At 39.3% G+C, this 19,484-nt stretch overlaps 1 protein-coding gene and 1 pseudogene across 2 annotated transcripts in view; both read left to right on the forward strand.

Moving 5' to 3' along the window:
• Positions 1 to 19,484, forward strand: part of RPL24 (ribosomal protein L24) — a 488,826-nt gene that overhangs the window by 223,526 nt on the left and 245,816 nt on the right. The window lies entirely within an intron of this gene.
• On the forward strand, positions 10,527 to 10,962 carry LOC126947858 (40S ribosomal protein S25-like; annotated as a pseudogene). The gene has a single exon (XR_007723224.1). The product of XR_007723224.1 is annotated as a 40S ribosomal protein S25-like (transcript).

A 19,484-nucleotide genomic window follows, 5' to 3' on the forward strand; every position in this document is an offset into this window, starting at 1 on the left:
TACCTAATGCCTGGCAGAGATAAGGCCCTCAATAAATTATTATGATTATTACAATTATAAAACTATTATTATTTTTCTTCTCTTAAGTGCTTTTACTTATCACCCATGACAAGTGAACAAAGAATTGTTCACCTGAACAAATAATTATATTGGTCATGGTCCTTGTCCTCTCAGAAATGACAAACTATGGTAAATATAAAATATACCTCTTTTTGCAATCTAAGATTATCTGTCCCTGTTGTACTTTAATCTCACTACTTAATGTTGGAGAGGAATACAATGAAGAATATTCTGTGTTCTTTGTGCACATGTTTAATCTACAATACTGGACTGGAAACTTGTGTCAGCTCAACTCTTCTAAGAAGAAGATGCCAAGACAAAATTAGTCATGCAGGAGATTTCTTGGGAGAAATGCCTTGAAGGATTTGGGGAGGGGTAGCCAGCATGGGCAGGGAGGGCCTTCAGACGAGGAGGAAAGGAGGAAGACGGGGTAGTAGGAGTCAGATGACATTGCAGCGCTGAGTCTCAGCCAGGCCGACCAGGAGACCTCAGGCGAAGACTTCTCATTAGAGGAGTCCCATGCCAGCCAGAAATAGCCTGACTCTGGTACCATACAACTACCACATTCAGTTACTAGCTAGAAGAATCCCCAGAAAAGTGTGACTTGGCAGCATGAAAGCAGGGGCGGATCCAGAGGGGCCGCAGCTGGAAATATCAGCTAACTACCCTCCTCATGAGCTTCTCATGCAAGTGGATTTGAGCCATGCATGCCCACAGCCTCTAGAGAACTCCCTGAAGACAAAATGTTGTTGGCATTATTGCTTGTACCTAGTAAGTTCTCAACAATTGTTTGTTGAAAACTGAATACGTGATGGTTTTTAGCAACCAGCAGGAAGAACAACCCATTTGCTCAATCCAGGTGGATTAGGTCTCATAATTCCTGAAGAAAGAAAATGGCTTCCATCATTTCAAGTAAATGACAAGGCCCAGAAAATACTCCTGTGGCATAGCAGATTCCAGCCTCCAAACAATAAGGGGGATGGAGGCGGGGGTGCTGAGGCGATGAGCTGACAGCAACAGGAAGAAGTGTCAGGCAAAAGTGGCCTGAATTAAACCCACCGTTGACTTCATTATGCACTTCATTTCACTTGTATAGACATAGCCACAGGATGAAGTAACCAACAGTGGGTGTGGCCTCAAAGGTAAAAGCAAGATGCTACAAAAGCTGCTTCTGAAACAGATGACAGAGTGGGGAGAGCCTCAGGAGCTTGGGGTGGAGGGAAGATTTCAACTGTGGAGGTACACTTGCCCAAAGCAAGCACCCAGCAACTGGAAATCAGGTCAGCACAGCACTCACTGGAGGCTTGAAAAGGATAACTAACTCCAGTTTTCAAAGAATTCAAATAGCTATGGGTGAGGCAAGAGGAAGAGATGACTCACGAATCTGGAGGTAAAATGAGATCTCTGAGCTGACGACCACAAATAAAGGAGGGCAGAGAGAAGCAGCAGTGTTCTTGTCAGACTCATTTCTCATTTTCATAACAGACAGCTATCTACTTCAATTAAAAATGATTTATTGAGCACCTACTGTGCACAAAATGAAAGAAGCAAGGTTTCAAAAACATTCACATGTCCGACGAGCATGGCTGAGCTCCTCCCAATGCCAGGTATATATGCTGGAGTCTACAGAAGTAAAGAAAATCATTCCCAGTGACTACACTAAATCCCATGAAGGAGACAAATCCAAAAAACAATTAAAATACAACAACATAGCACATTGTAAATCATGTAGTGATAGAGGCAGGTCTAAGTGTTATGAAAACACTCTAAGTAGGGCAATCATTTAACTCATCATTAAAGCAGAACGATTTGAAAGTAGAAGGGGGCATTATCAATAATTACACTGTGACAATGGGCGTAAACTGGGACTGTTCCTGGACATACCAGGATGAATAGCATCCTAGTTATAAGGAATAAAACTGGGGAGAGACCAGGCATGGTGGCTAATGCCTGTAATCCCAGCACTTTAGAAGGCCAGGGTTGGGGGACTGCTTGAGCCCAGGAGTTCGAGACTAGCCTGGGCAACATGGTGAGACCCTGTCTCTATTATTTAAAAGAAATAATATTTTTTAAAGTTGGAAGAAAAGGATAAAGAAGATCCCAAGGTAGTGCAGAGCATCACACAGACAGGGGGCTGAGCATACTAAGATGCTAGCTCAGGTATCTCTCTTATAAACCACAAGTTCCCCTCCAATGATAACCCATTAATCCATTAACTCACTAATTCATCAATTAATCCATGAATGAATTAATCCATTCACCAGGGCAGAGTCCTCATGATCCAATCACATCTTAAAGGCTGCACCACTCAATATTCCTACGTTGGGGATTAAATTGAGCATGAGTTTTGGAGGTGACAAATATTCAAACCATAGCACATAGTTCATTTGCAAAGTGATCCTAAGAAGCTCTAATAGGAGAAATGGGAAGGGGAAAGGGTGATAAAAGGAAGAGAAACAAGCCAATGCCAGGTATTAGTTAGCAGATTACCACAAAGGACACCTGGGAGTCAGTCCTGCTGAGGACCTCTGAGAGATAATAAAGAATATCCCTCAGAGTGGTCCCACCCAATAGATGATGAAGCTGAGTTATTTATCCTCCAGTTTCCATCTGTCACTAGATGAGGACTGCTACTGGCGTTTCAACTTCCCAGAACCTTTGGCCTCCCTTCCCTGCACATGAACCAAGCTTACCAGAGAAAGCTCTCAAATGGAGTATTGGTGATGGCAGTAGGAAAACCATCAGGGTGCACAGCAATGGCAAGTGACAGGGAAATATCAGAAGAATATTAAGAGGGTCTGCTACATAGTTAAAATAGATTTTAAAGGGAAAATCATTACTAAAGGTAAAGAGGGATATTTTACTTTTTAATTTATATAAATTTATGGAGGGCAAGTGCAATTTCATTGCATGAAGAGATTGTATAATGGTCAAGTCAGAGCTTTTAGGGCATCCATCACTCAGATAACATACTTTGTACTCATTAAGTAATTTCTCATCCTCCACCTCTCGGTCACTCCTTGACTCAGTCTCCATTGTCTATCTCCCATTTTGCAGGTTGTCTGTTCACTCTGTTGCTTATTTTCTTTGCTCTGCAGAAGAGTTTTAGTTTAAGTCCCGTTTGTCTGTTTTTGTTTACTGTGCTTTTGAAGTCTTAGTCAGAAATTCTTTGCCTAAGCCAAGGTCCAGAAGAGTTTTCCCTAGATTTTCTTCTAGTGTTTTTATAGTTTCAAGTCTTACAGGTAAGTCTTTAATCTTGAACCACTTTTGTGCATTGTGAGAGATAGGCATCCAGTTTCATTCTTCTGTCTATGGCAATCAGATTTTTCCCCATAGCATTTATTGAAAAGGGTGCAAGAGGGATACTTTAAAAAGATAAAAGTTTCAGTCCATAGACATATATAACAAATATAATTCATCATCTACCCTTGGTAACATAGCATCAAAATATATAAGGCAAAAAAATGACAGAACTAAAAGAGAAAATGGACAAATCCACCATCTCAGTAGAATCTTAGCAATATCTTACTAAAGATATTGAAGATCTGAACAGCACAGCAAAGAATTGGATTTAACTGACACACAAAGGACACCTAAGAACTTGAGAATACACTTTCTTGTCAAGTATAAACAGATACTTACAAATATTGCAAGCCATAAGCAAGTCCTACACATTTCTAAGCTTAACAGTATACATAAAAATGTTTTCTAACCACAGTTCAAGTAAGCTAGAATTAATAACTAACAAATAAGTGAAAATCCCACCTACCTGGAACGTTTAAATATACTTCTAAATAACCTACAGACTAATGAAACAACACAATGGAAATTAGAAAACATTTTGAACTAATGCTAATGAAAATATGACACATTAAATTTATTATGTGTAATTAAAGTTGTGCTTAAAGAGGAATTTATGACCATAAACAAACATTAGAAAAGGATTCAGACTTGACCACTTGCCAGCTGTGTCATCTCGGGTAAAATCACACCTTCTGCTGAACCTCGTTTCCTTACTAACACAACAGAGGTGCCAATAACTACTTCAGAGAGATTTTTTGTGAAGATAGGACGATTTCAAATGTAAAGCTTTTAACCCAGTAGAAGATCCATTAACCATTTGAGAAATGTGACTATTCCCAGCCAGGGGTCCCTTCCAGGTTTAAGCAAGCTGTTGCATAGGAAGCCCAGAAGTTCCCATGTTCTGCATTCAGTGACCTCTAGGATGGGAACGTCAATGCAATAAGCCTTCAGCCTCTAGATTTGAGCTCTTTACACTGCTGATTTGCAGATCAGGCTGCTATGGGTATGCTGTGACATAGTGAAGAAACAGGGAAGAAAAGGAGGGATGCTTCTCAGTAAGACCCTAGGCATTTCCGTCCACAAAACAGCACTTAAACACACTCCATACCAGCACAAACACCAACATAAAGTCATAAGATTGTTTTGGTTACTTTGCAATGTTACCCTCCTCCCTACCTTCCCCACGTCCTTCCACACATTCCCTTAAGCTTTGAGGCCTTTTATAAGAATTTGGTGTCCTATGTTGTTTCCTCTGCCCTCATTGTTCTACTGTTCTGTTGCCTTGTCCATCTTACTTGATGGACAGAGTAGGGAGGTTAAAGGACCCTCAAGGACAATTTATCCCACCCATTCCTTTGACTTTTGTGTTTTGTTTTGTTTTGTCTGTTTTTGAGTTGGAGTCTTACTCTGTCACCCAGGCTGGAGTGCACTGGCATGATCATGGCTCACTGCAGCCTCAAACCCCTAGGCCCAAGCAATCCTCCTGCCTCAACTTCCCAAACAGCTGAGCTTACAAGTGTGAACTACTGTGCCTGGCCCATTCCTTTGATTTTTATATATGTGGGAAATGAATATCAGAAAGGTCAACTTGGTTCAAAGTCTTTGACAGAATGTAGTCTAGAAGCCAGTTCCAAGTTCATTACCATTTCCTCACCTGCATGTTGCCTCTCCAGTAGCTCTGGCCTCTGAACTATCTTCCACAGAGAACAGAATTCCTACTTAATAGATACCTTTGAAACATGGTGTATTAGATTCCTATGGCTGCTCTGACAAACTGCTAATAGCTTGGTGGCTTAAAACAGCACAAATTTATTTTCTTATAGTTCTGGAGTCCAGAACTCTAAAATCAGTTTTACTGGAATGAAATTAAGGTGTAGGTAGGGCTCCCTGAAGTCTCGAGGAAAGAATCCCTTGCACTGCCTTTTCCTGTTTCTAGTAGCCACCTGCATTCTTTGGCTCTGGCCCTTTCCTCCATCCTCAAAGCCAGCAATGTAGCATGTTCTCTCTGTGACTCTGTTTCCTTCTGCTTCTGTCACATGGCCTTCTGTCTTCTGTATTAAATCTCTCTTCACTTCCTTCTCTTTATTTATTTATTTAATTTTTTTTTTTTTTTTTTTTTTTTTTTTTTTTTTTTTTTTTTTTTTTGAGACACAGTCTCACTCTTTCACCCAGCCTGGAATACAGTGGCATGATCTCAGCTCATTGCAACCTCCGCCTCCCAGGTTCAAGCAATTCTCCTGCCTCAGCCTCCCAAGTAGCTGAGATTACAGGCACCCGCCACCACACCAGGCTAATTTGTGCATTTTTAGTAGAGACGGATTTTCACCATGTTGGCCAGACTGGTCTCGAACCCCTGACCTCAGGTGATCTGTCCACCTCAACCTTCCAAAATGCTGGGATTACAGGTGTGACCCACCACACCCAACCTCCACTTCCTTCTTATAAGGACATATGTAAGTGCATTTAATGTTCACCCATATAATCCAGGATAATCTCCCCATCTCAAGATTTTTAACTTAATCACATCTACAAAATCTCTCTTGCCATGTAGGTTAACATTCACCGGTTCTAGGGATTAGGACCTGGATATCATGGAGAACAGAGGGGAGAGGACATTATTCAGCCTACTATACATGGTAACTGATTTAATGAAATGGATAGAAATGGCTTCCAAAATTATGAACCACATAAAAGCACTCCAATACAAACTGAAAACGTGGGGTTCAAGAAGTTGTCAGAGAAAACCTAATATCTGGAGTATAATGAAATGTTTAGAAAATATCTTTGATTTTGTTTGAATCCTAGCTCAACAAATCAACTACACAAATAGATTTTTAAGACAAGTAGGGACATTTAAATGTAGACTGGATATACTAGAGGTTACCCAAGAATCACTGTTAATATTGTTAGATGTGATAATTATGATTATGTAAGAAAATGTTTCTTTTTAAGAGATGCATAATGAAGCATGTAGAGGTGTAATGACATGAGGTCATGAGAAAATTTGCTTTTAAATACTTCAGCAAAAAGTGAAATAAACCAGGCACAAAAAGACAAATACTATCTGATCTCATTTATGTGTGGGATCTAAGAAGTATTGAACTCATACAAGTAGAGAGTAGAATGGTGGTTACCAGAGAGTGGCTGGGAGAGGTGATAGGGAGCTGTTGATCAGAGTATAAAGTGTCAGACAGACAGGAGGAATAGGTTTTAATATCTATCACAGAGCAAGATGACTATAGTCAACAATAATATATTACATATTTCAAAATAACAGAGTAAACTTCAAATGTCTCACCATAAAAAAAGATACATAATTGAGGTGATGGATATGTTAATTTACTTGATTTAATCATTTCGCATTCTATACATATATCAAAATACCACATTGTACCTCATAAATATTTATAATTATGATGTGTCAATCAATCAAAATAATATGAATAAAAAAGACCAGCAAAAATGTAGATTTATTAATAAAGCAAGTATGGCAAAATATTACTAATTATTGAACATGGTGACAGGAATAGCAGAGTTCCTTTCTCTACTATTTTAATATTAAATTAAATATTTAATTAAATATTGAAAATTATTGATTTTATTTTAAATCAATAATTTGTTATCTCTTTGGTTCTGTACATTTGAAATTTTTTGAGGGAAAATTAAAAATATAAAGCCTCCATTTTAGAATATAAATTGCCTGTCCCAATCCCCAACACTCAGCATCTGACCAGTTGCTCTGTAGGAAAGATAAACCAGAAGTGAGGAAACCTGCCTGCCAGAACCAGGGGAGTGATGAGCCTAGGTGTTTCATGTCTGATGGGCTGAGTGCTTGGTAAACATTGCAAAAGAAATCTCAGGGTTTTGACAATAGATCCCCATAGCAACATGTTTGTATGTCAGTGTTGATTGTGTTTCTGTTTCTCAAACCCCTTTCTCCCTGTTTCTTCATGGGATTATAATATTCAACATAAGGCTCCTTTCCCCAGTGAGGTTGGAATATGAAGGGAAGAAGGGGAGAGTAAAACCATCAGCCTCATCCCATCTGCTTCCAAACTCTTTTCCACCATGCTGCCAGGGTGAACTTTCTAACAAATCAATATAATCCTGTCTTCTCACTGGCTTCCCAATCTATGACATACAGTATCTGCACATCTTGACCGGACACACAAGACCCTTTATGATCTGGATCCTCCCAAAGCTGAAGATCGATTTGCTCTAAGAAGAAAATTAAGCTCCAGGAAATGGAGGACAAATACAAAGGAATGTGTGTTTAAATACCAGTCCAACAAAGAATTACATAACAAATAGGAATTTGGAGTCAGGCTTTGGATAATAGGGTAGCAATTCTGTTTGGAGTTCTCAACGTTCCCAGATCTACTTCAAGGAACTACTCAGAATTTAATTGTAAATTCATACTCTGAATTGAAAGATGATTAGGTGGCATTAAGATAGATAGATAGGTAGATAGATAGATGATAGATAGATAGATGATAGATAGATAGATAGATAGATAGATAGATAGATAGATAGATAGATAGATAGATAATCTAGATATATGAGGAATTATGGGGAACAACTCAAGTTGTAAGTGCCATAGAAACTTAGGACACATGGATGTCATCACAAATATTTTCCTCTCATCAATGGAACAAAACTATACAAATAGATATTTTAGTGTAAAGTAAGGGGCCTCCCAGATCGCAAAACTGATCTTCTTGCTTGCAAAAATTGCTTTACTTCTCACTCCCATTCACCATCAATCCATCACCTCACAACAAGCTTTTGCCTATTCTTAAAAGCATAATTGGATCTGGGAGATAAAAGTGTACACAATAAATAAATATATATACAAGATCCTACGTACATCCAAATTGTTTATTTGAAATGATTATGCAACTGTCGCTTATTCCAAGGGCTTGGCTTATTCCCAGAACTCCTCTTTAGTTGGGCAAGCACTATGTCTTCTGGACTTGCACTTTATTTCTTCTCGCTCAGAGTAAACTGATGTAAAGCTAAGATTTTATTAAGGTACTTACATTGTTTTCCCTCTTCTCTGAACAACTATATATTCGTTATCTACCACCTTCAACTGGAAATTATTATACATTGACCTCAATTATTCTCTATTTCCCTGGAGAGTTTTCTCTTTTTTAAAACAATTTCAACTTTGATTTTAGATTCAGGGGGTACGTGTGTAGATTTGTTACTGGGTATTTTGTGTGATGCTGAGGTTTGGGGTACTATTGATTCAGTCACCCAAATACCAAGCACAATACTCAGTTTTTCAATCCTTGCCCTCCTCCTTTTCTCCCCCAAGACTTTTAAAAATTTTTTTTTAAGACTAGTCAAGGGCAGTAGTGAGAAGCGGGGAAAAAGTAGAACAAGAAGTTTGATCTGTAACTCACTGTGAACAGTTTGGATAACTCACTCCCTTTGGATCAACCCCAAGACTTTTCTTTACAAAACAAACAAACAAAAAGTATGTTTCTGAAGGATGTTGAATTTGGTGATGATTTCTTGGATACTATACCAAAAGTACAGACAACAAAAGAAGAAACAGATAAACCGGACCCCATCAAAATTAAAAACTTTCATACATCAAAGCATACTATCAAGAGATTAAAAAGACGACCCACAGAATGGGAGAAAACATTTGTAAGTCATATATCTGACTGTAGATTAATATCCAGAATATATAAAGAACTCCTACAACTCTGCAATGAAAATAAAAACAATCCAATTCAAGAATGAACAAAGGATTTGAATAAACATTTCTCCAAAGAAGATACGCAAATGGCCAACAAGCACATGAAAAGATGTCAATATCCTTAGTCATTAGGGAAATGCAAGTCAAAACCACAATGAGATACTACTTTACATCCATTAGGATGGTTATGTTTTATGGAAAATACTGCAAGAAGTGCATTTACTAAAATACAAACTGCGTTGTCAAGGATGTGTAGAAACTGGAACTCGTGCATCACTGGTGGGAATGTAAAATGGCACAGCCACTGTGGAAAATGTATGACATTTCCTGAAAAAGTTAAAAATAATATTACCATATGATCCAGCAATTCCACTTGCAGGTTTATGCCCAAAAAAGTTGAAAGCAGAGACTCAAACAGATACTTGTGTACCCATATTCATAGCAGCACTATTCACAATAGCCAAAAGGTAGAAAAAACTTAAGTGTCTATCATCAGATAAAAGGATAAACAAAAGTAGCAAATACGTACAACAGAATACTAGCCTTAAAAAAGAAAGGAAATTCTGGCTGGGTGCAGTGTAATACCAGCAATTTGGGAGGCCGAGGCAGGCGGATCACTTGAGCTCAGGAGTCCGAGACTAGCCTGGGCAAGATGGCAAAACCCCATCTCTACCAAAACTACAAAAAATTAGCCAGGCACGGTGGCACGTGCCTATAGTCCCAGCTACTCAGGAGGCTGAGGTAGGAGGATCACCTGAGCTTAGGAAGTTGAGGCTGCAGTGAGCCAAGATCATGCCACTGCACTCCAGCCTGGGTGACAGAGTGAGACCCCATCTCAACAAAAAGGAAGTTCTGATACATGCTGCAACATGGATAAACTTTAAAAACATTATGCTAACTGAAATAAGCCATACACAAAAAAACAAATATTGTATTATTCCACTAATAAGAGATACCTAGAACAGGCAAATTCATGGAGACAGAAAGGGTTACCAGGTGCTAAGAGAAGAATAAGGACATTATTTAACGGGTACAGAGTTTCTGTTTGTGATAATAAAAAATTTCTGAAAATGGATAGTGATGGTTGCACAACACTGTAAATGTACTTAATGCCACTGAACTGTACACTTAAATGACTAAAATAATCATTTCTGTGTTATGTAAATTTTACTATGATAAAAAAAATAATTTTTAAAAGTATGTTTCTTAAAGACTTGGCTAGCCAGCAACAACTCTAGTGTTCTACACAAAGCCCAGGAATGCCAGGCACGCAGTGGGTATTTTAAATACATTTGCTCAATAATTGATCAGCTCGTATGTTTCTTGGTTGCCAGAATCATTATTTACATGAACAGGGAAGGGAATGGAAGACAAGCAAAGAAAAGAATATTAGGCTTTTTGTCCGACATCTTAGCAAGGCTGCTGTGTCCGCTGCTGCTCTGCAAGCTTCGCAATGCCGCCCAAGGACGACAAGAGGAAGAAGGAGGCCGGAAAGTCAGCCAAGAAAGACAAAGACTCAGTGAACAAATCCGGGGGCAAGGCCAAAAAGAAGAAGTGGTCCAAAGGCAAAGTTCGGGACAAGCTCAATAAGTTAGTCTTGTTTGACAAAGCTACCTACGACAAACTCCGTAAGGAAGTTCCCAACTATAAACTATAACCCCAGCTATGGTCTCTGAGAGACTGAAGATTCGAGGTTCCCTGGCCAGGGCAGCCCTTCAGGAGCTCCTTAGTAAAGGACTTATCAAATTGGTTTCAAAGCACAGAGCTCAAGTAATTTACACCAGAAATACCAAGGGTGGAGATGCTCCAGCTGCTGGTGAAGATGCATGAATAGGTCCAACCAACTGTACATTTGGAAAAATAAAACTTTATTCAATCAAAAAAAAAAAGAAAGAAAAGAATATTAGTATCTACTATGTCCCAAATACAGTTAGAGGCTTAAGATACTCTAATTCACTTAATCCTTAAAAACATAAAATTCAAAAAGAACTTCACATCATGATCAGGACCTCAACTGAGTATCCTGCTTTGTCCACTTACTGGCAGTATTTTTACATGTCATCTCATCTTATTTATCAAGAAGTCAACATGTGATATGATCTTGAGTAGATGTGGGTCAGGTAAATGTCAGGTAGCTTCTGTAGGGCAAGCCCAAGCCCGATGGTGACGACAACCACGGGGTTGACCCTGAGGTCCCATGAACAGTCCTACAACCCTGGACTTGGGACTCTCTTCAAAGATGCCCTACTGGTGCTAGACAGGTGAGCAACGTGGGAGATTCCTCATCGATGGAGCCCCAAGTACGTTTAATTGTTCACTTTCATAGTCAACATTTGTCCCTGGCCTCCAGTCCTTCTTTTGGAGGTTGAGGTCGAGGGGGAAGAAGGACCAATGAGGACTTACCAAAGGTAGATGCTTGGTTAGGAAAAATGGTGCTGAGCCTGTATTTATATTAGATTTGGAAATATTAAAATAAATGCCTACATTTTTCAGGTTTTGTTTGTCTATAATGAGGAAAATCCAAACTGCCTGTCAGCTGTTCTTCTGACTGTATGATTCCAGTTTCTGCGACTTTTACCTATAGGTCAATGTGAAATGAAAACAAAGGCATTGGAAAGAGGCCCAAGGGACTCGAGGTCAAATCCCAACTCCATGACTTACCAGGTATATGATCTTAGCAAGTTACTTCATGTCGTTTTTGTTTTTGTTTTTGAGACACAGTCTTGCTCCGTCACCAGGCTGGAGTGCAGTGGCGCAATCTCGGCTCACTGCAACCTCTGACTCCCTGGTTCAAGCAATTCTCCTGCCTCAGCCTCTCAAGTAGGTGGGATTACAGGCATGCATGCGTCACCACGCCCAGCTAATTTTTGGACTTTTAGTAGAGGTAGCGTTTCACCATGTTAGCCAGGATGGTCTTGATCTCCTGACCTCGTGATCCTCCTGCCCTGGCCTCCCAAAGTGCTGGGATTACAGGCATGAGCCACTGCGCCCAGCCATTATTTCATGTCTTTGGATACCAATTTTATCATCTATAAAATGGCAGCTTGCTATCACGTGGCGCCATGTAGCATAGTCCTAGAAGCAGCCTGCCTAGATACAAATTCTGGCTCTTCCACCTACCAGCTGTGAGACCTTGAACAACCTTCTTACTCTTTCTATGCCTTAGTTTCCTAAGCTAAAAAATGAGGATAATAAAAATATTTAACTAATGTGTTTAATGAGGATTAAATGAGTTAATGCTTGTGAAGCCCTTAGAATGAAATCTGGTACCTAAGAGGAGCTGAATTTGGGAGGCCGAGACGGGCGGATCACGAGGTCAGGAGATCAAGACCATCCTGGCTAACACGGTGAAACCCCGTCTCTACTAAAAAATACAAAAAACTAGCCAGGCGAGGTGGCGGGCGCCTGTAGTCCCAACTACTCGGGAGGCTGAGGCAGGAGAATGGCGTGAACCAGGGAGGCAGTGGAGCTTGCAGTGAGCTGAGATCCGGCCACTGCACTCCGCCTGGGCGGCAGAGCGAGACTCCATCTCAAAAAAAAAAAAAAAAAAAAAAAAAAAAATTAACTTTTAATATTATCACATCAGTGTTTAACTTTCTCTTTTAAAAAAATAGCCCCAGAGATTTAAAAACATTTAAGAAATATGACCTTCCGTAAAGCTTGCTTCCAGTCCAGTGACTGCATGTTTTAAACACAAGCAATACACCACAGTTTTGCTTTAGATGGTTGGAGCTATATAATAGAAAATATAAAATTATAATGTAAATTCTTTAGTAGAAACTTTAAAGGAGGAATAATTTTCTATGGTGCTGATTATCCAGAAATCCTTGGAGCATTCCTGCTGCCAAATAGAACAAAAAATAAGCTTTTAAAACACACAGCTTAAATGCCTTAATTCTTTGGAGAGGTTCCCTTTATTTGATTCCCAAGCTCCAATAATAGAGAAATATTGCTTCAGGAAAGAATAGAGAAGCCACACAGTTATGATCTGTTGACATGTTTGTCATAGGATGTAATGTCTGAAGTAAAGCACTGCAGGTCTGACTGGTTCTATTGTCTGGAATAAAATGGCAAGGAATGGGAGCCAATGCCACAGGATATCAGGGATTGAGCAATGAAGGGAAGCTCTATCTTCAGTCCTGGGTTTTTCTTCCTTTCTCTCCACTCCGCTCCCCTATCCCTGCCCCACTTCTGCCCTGGTTTCCAAAACTACAATCTTAATAAAATCCCAGGTGAAATGAAAGAAAGAGCTAAAGTAGCATGTGAATTAGATAAGTTGGTCTTGATTCTTGATATGGTCCTTCAGTTGACAAATTACAACAGCTGAATTGAGTCCACTAATAGATTCAGCGGTTTCTATGTGTGGCTTCAAAGAAACACAATTGGTAAATCCACCAGTTTGGTCAGATTGGTTAGCCTGCTTTGGGTACATATCTACCATAAGACATATGTACAAAGCCCAGAAATTATACTTTGGGAAAATCTCCCAAGATTACTACTTTATTGACAGATTGTTACTGGATCCTCTGAGCAATAACTCAGAACTGTTTCCAATTTAAAATATTGAAGCCCCATCTTGAAATGATAAGCTCAGGTCTAAATTTAAAGGAATATGGGTTCAATCTCTCCATTCACCTCTTTGTGTTCTCACTTCAGTTGGCACTATCATTTACTCATGACACATTCCACCCTCACCAGATCTTTTTCTTCCAGCACAACTCAGACAAAACCACTTATTAGCAGAGCAGAAGCAGTCAGAGCCAACGAGGCAGGAAGAAGTGGTTCAGGGCTAGGAGCAAATGATTCATCGACACAAGTGGACACACTTAAGCCCTTGTTAAATGTTCTCATGATTTCTCCCATGCAGAATTACAAGGAACCAGTGAAAATACTTTTGTCAAACTGAAAATGTAAGTTACTGAGAAGGTCATTTGATCTTGAGGCTTATGAAAGGAAAGAATTGGGAGTGTGGAGGCACGTCAATGGTAGCTGACACTACCATTGGTAAAATCAGCTCACCTCCAACTGACTCAGATTGGGGGAAGAGAATTTGACAATTATATCATATAGGAGTTTACAAAAAGTTGGTTAATGAGTTTAAAATGCTAAGTTGACTAAGGTGTCCTCAGACACACTGAGCCTTCCTGCTGTGCCCTTTAATATAAAGTTTTCCAGATACCCACTCCGATTATCCCAGCTAAATTGCTTTCTAATCAGAACTCATAATACGTTATTAAAACAACTAATGTTTCTCTTATCTATTTAGTTTCTAGCTATTTGTTTCTTTTCCGAGGGCAGGAGCCATATCTTACTCTTCTTTAATTTTTCATAGTTTTTTAAGTACAGTAGGCACCCAAAATATTCAGTGAATGGCTTTAATTTTCCTGTCATGTCCTATTATATGGAAAGATCTCTAATCATTTTTAATGCTGAGGAAGGATTGGCAATAATCCAAATTTCTCTCTTAAATTTTATTTTTAGTGTATTTGCATTCCCACTTACATTGTAATTAGGCTAATTATCAAAAGCTTGATTTCTTTTTTTTTTTTTTTTTTTTTGTTGAGACAGAGTCTCGCTTTGTCGCCCAGACTGGAGTGCAGTGGCCGGATCTCAGCTCACTGCAAGCTCCGCCTCCCGGGTTCACGCCATTCCCCTGCCTCAGCCTCCCGAGTAGCTGGGACTACAGACGCCCGCCACCTCGCCCAGCTAGGTTTTTGTATTTTTTAGTAGAGACGGGGTTTCACCGTGTTAGCCACGATGGTCTCGATCTCCTGACCTTGTGATCCGCCCGTCTCGGCCTCCCAAAGTGCTGGGATTACAGGCTTGAGCCACCGCGCCCGGCCCAAAAGCTTTATTTCAATAGGGCAGAATGGCTCACACCTGTAATCCTAGCACTTAGGGAGGCTGAGGCAGGCAGATTGCTTGAGCCTAGGAGTTTGAGACAAGCCTGGGCAACATGGCAAAACACTGTCTCTACAAAAAATACAAAAATTAGCCAGGCGTAATGGCACAGGCCTGTAGTCCCAGGTACTCTGGAGGCTGAGGTGGGAGGATCCGTTGAGTCCAGGAGGTTGAGGCTGCAGTGAGCTGTGGTGGCACCACTACACATCAGCCTGGGTGACAGAGCAAGACTCTGTCTCAGGTTAAAAAAAAAAAAATGATTTCCCAGAGTACACAACTGTCAAAAGGAGGAAGATAGACCAGAAGAAGGCTGAATGAGTGGCAAGAATAAATAATTTTGGAATTAAAACTCTTCCCTAACTATATCAGGTCATGTTCCCCAGAAAAGAGACTATAGTGGGGATTTGCATGAGGATTTTATTGGAGAGTGATCTCAGGAGTGTCTGTAAGGGGTTGAAGAAAAAAAGGATTGAGCAGAAGGAGAGACTGAACTGTTACATAAAAACAACAGTGGTCTCAGCTGATGTCAGGGGGTCTGGAATAGCCCTTCAGAGTTGTTCCAAATGGAGGTGAAGGAGCCTGAAACATTTTGCATATCACATAGTCATGGGTGCAGGCTGCTTCTGAGCAAGGAGCATAGGTGTATTCATCGGTTTTCACACTGTTGATAAAGACATACCCGACACTAGGCAATTTACAAAAGAAAGAGATTTAGTGGACTCAGTTCCACATGGCTAGGGAGGCCTCACAATCATGCTGAAGGTGATAGGCATGTCTCACATGGCGGCAGACAAGAGAAGAGTGCTTGCATAGGGAAACTCCCCTTTATAAAACCATCAGATCTCATAAGACTTATTCACTACCACGAGAATAGCACAAGAAAGACCTGCCCCCATGATTCAATTGTGTCCCACTGGGCCCCTCCCACATCATGTGGGAATTGTGGGAGCTACAATTCAAGATGAGATTTGGGTGGGGTCACAGCTAAACCATACCAATAGTCTTGGGCAAGGAAGCTGAGGACAATCCCTAGAGTGGGACTTGGGTAAAAGCTATCAGCAACAGCCAATATTCTAAGGGTGCTGAAAGAATGAGTACCTCAGTCTTGACGTGGAGGACCTGGGTGGCACACCATAGTATCCCCTCCACAATCTAATCTAAAAAGTAAATAATCCACACATATGGGCAATGAAGCAAACATACATATAAATAAGTCAACAATGCTATTTAACCAAGAAAGTCAAGTCACTAAGTCATGAATATTTTTTAAATTACTTGGGGAAGTTATTGAGAGAATTATGTATCTAAAATATGATTTCTATCCTTTATTCTGCCAAATTCCTAGCTATATTGGAGAAATCACTCAACATATTGATTTAAATAAAAGTAAGAAGGCTTGGATCCATTGCTTTCCCCAAGAAGGTTGATAGAAACATACTCAGCCTCATGATAACACTAGCTACCTCCCTAGTACTGCTAATACTAGAATGAAGTAAAATAGTGCTACAGTTAACAGTGTTATAGTTAACAGGTCCTAGCTGTGCCTGGTACACACTAAATTCCCTTTAATGACAGTATGGGGGAACATTAATATAAAGACCCAATAACACTAATTGGTTTACAGCTATTCTTAAGTACAAATGCCTATCCCTCAAACAATGCCATTATCTGGGCCTGATATGGCCTTACTACTTACACAAAAGATTTTACATATTTATCCCATGAAGAATGAGTTTGTTTGAATGCACTGATGAGAAACTAGTAGGACCTCCCAAAATTAGATATCCAAACATGCTTGAATGAGTTCAAGTTAGTGAGGCAACCATGATTCTAAAAGTCAGAGTGGCCCACCATAAGAACTGTGAGCCTAAGACCCAAGATGCTAAAAATAATGGTTCTATAATATGAAGACTATTGTACAAATGGAAATACTATCAGTTGGAAGTTAGGCAGAAGTAATACCACAGAGGTGCTATTAAAAAGTAGTTAACGGGAACCCTTAAGTCAGACTCTCCAGAAAAATTAAAAAAGAAACCCACTACCACATTTTTGCTATGTACACTCTTAGGACAAGTCAATTAACTTTCCTGAGCCTCAGTTTTCTCATTTGCAATTAGTAATAGTACCAGTCTCATTCAGATTGTGGTGCTATTACACAGGATTATACGTGGAAAGTGCTTAGCAGAATGTTTTCTATATTTATATATTCAAGCAACCAGTAAATGCCAAAGAGTAGTAATTAATATATTTGAAAATATAGTAAATTCTGAAAAAAAAAAAATGTTTAAGCGAGATAGTTCAGAACTATATTCGGTGAAATATATTCTTTTGGAAGAGAGCCAAAAAAAACCGTCTTTTGAAAGTTTAAGTTATAAAACTTCCCACGGCCCCATGGTATTGTGAAACAATGGTCAGGCTCAATTGTTCTAGTTCAGCATATTCTTGTATCATGATTTTAAACTTTTGGCCCATAAGATTTTTTAAAATCCAATGTAAGCATTTGCATATTTAAGTTACTTTTTATTACAGTGTTTTTTTATTTTATTTCTTATTATTAGGAAAGAGGAATATATACATTTCATGAAATAAATGTGGTCTGACTAATGGGAATAAATCATCATAATATAATTTGATGAGGCCGGGCGTGGTGGCTCACACCTATAATCCCAGCACTTTGGGAGGCCGAGGTGGGCAGATCAGCTGAGGTCAGGAGTTCAAGACCAGCCTGGCCAACATGGTGAAACCCTGTCTGTACAAAAATACAAAAAAAAAATTAGCCAGGCATGACGGTGGGTGTCTAATCCCAGCTACTTGGGAGGCTGAGGCAGGAGAATCACTTGAACCCAGGAGGCAGAGGTTGCAGTGAGCCAAGATTGCACCATTGCACTCCAGGCTGGGCGACAGAGCAAGATTTCATATCAAAAAAAAAAAAAAAATTGAGGAAATAGGTTTTAACTATCTTATTGAGTAATGTGCACCTAATCTGTAAACACATACCAGAAACAGCCATTGCCATTTTAAGAAGTTAGTTGGAAATTTACTATTACACATTTGACCAGTTCTTCATAGTTTTCAAAGAAAACTTTATACTCTTATCTCTTCTGATAAGCTTTATCTCTGAACTATCTTAGGCAGGCATACTACTACTCTTGAATCCTGGTGGCCTTTCTAGAGACATGGAAGGGAAGATGGCAGAAATTCAGCCAAAATTAGGCTGTCCTGAAGCTGACTCTCATTTCTCATGAGAACACCTCTAGGAAGTTGTAGGAAAAGGCTTCAATATTTTCCCATATGTTTTGACTTTCTGTATTTAACTCAGCCAACCACTGAGAGAGCTCTTTTCTTTGAGGGAACTTCTTTCAGTTCTTAAGAAAGTGGAAGGATGATAATTTCCCACATGGTTGATGAACTGAAAATCCTATCAGTGCATTTATAGCTTTCTTCAACAGGAGAGAGAAAAGGGCAGAGAGAGACAAATATATTATAACTGCTAAAAAGGAAAAGGGCAAATTTTATTTTCCATAAGATCATTGGTTCTTGGGTTGTAGGGGAAATATTGACAGAATCTGAAACCTAATTGATTGTTATCAAAAGATTGTGCGGCTAGCTCAAAAACTGTTATGCAACATTCACACCCACCTATTTTCCTGAACTAATATCCTGGAAAAAGCTGAAATTTACCTCTTCAAAATCAATGAAGGGAAAAGATCCCAGAATTATTTAGCCAGAAGCATTTATTAAATATCTAGTTCATTATTTTATTTTTAGATACCTAGAAAATGTGAAAACATAAGAAGTGTTTTAAACGTATCTTTTAACATCTATGTATTATCATTGTGAATCAATAAAAACAAGTGCTATATAATGCAGAAAGTAAATGGGAAATAAAAAGAATCTCCTCTGATGGACTCTTCATACTGAGGTACAAATTAAGGAAGTTTTTTCTACAGCCAGGTTGCAAAGTGTTGGTAACAGCAGAAACTCATTGTTACAAAAATGTGAGGCACATTATTTACCATAAGAAGTTAACTCTGATGTGTTAGGGTGTTGTCATCCAACTAAATGAAATTATTACATTCTAGAATGTCTATGTGTAGTTTACTTGCTTTAGAGCCCAAGTCAATGAAACCAAGCCTTGGTTCCATAAATTTAACCCCCATATTGTTCAGTTACTGGAGCCCTGTTCTGTTATATGACTAAAGCCTGCTCCCCTGATCTTGACCATGCTTTTTAAAGATGTATATAAGGGTTACAGAAATAATCCAGTAAGAAAGTACAGGTCATCCAACAGAAACTCATTCACCACAGCCAGAAGAGCACCTCAAAGTACATATGCTGCTAATGGAAGGACATACTAAAGGATAAGATCACAGAACAATAGGCTTAGGAGGGATCTTTGAGGTCATCTAGTAGGAGCCTTCAGTTTACACATTAAAAAAGCTTAGAATTTCAGAAATTATATAATCTGTCCAAGGTAAGTGGGTGGCAGAGCTTGAAATAAAACATGATT

The sequence above is a fragment of the Macaca thibetana genome, chromosome 2, assembly GCF_024542745.1.
Source record: "Macaca thibetana thibetana isolate TM-01 chromosome 2, ASM2454274v1, whole genome shotgun sequence".
Taxonomy (NCBI): Eukaryota; Metazoa; Chordata; class Mammalia; order Primates; family Cercopithecidae; genus Macaca; species Macaca thibetana.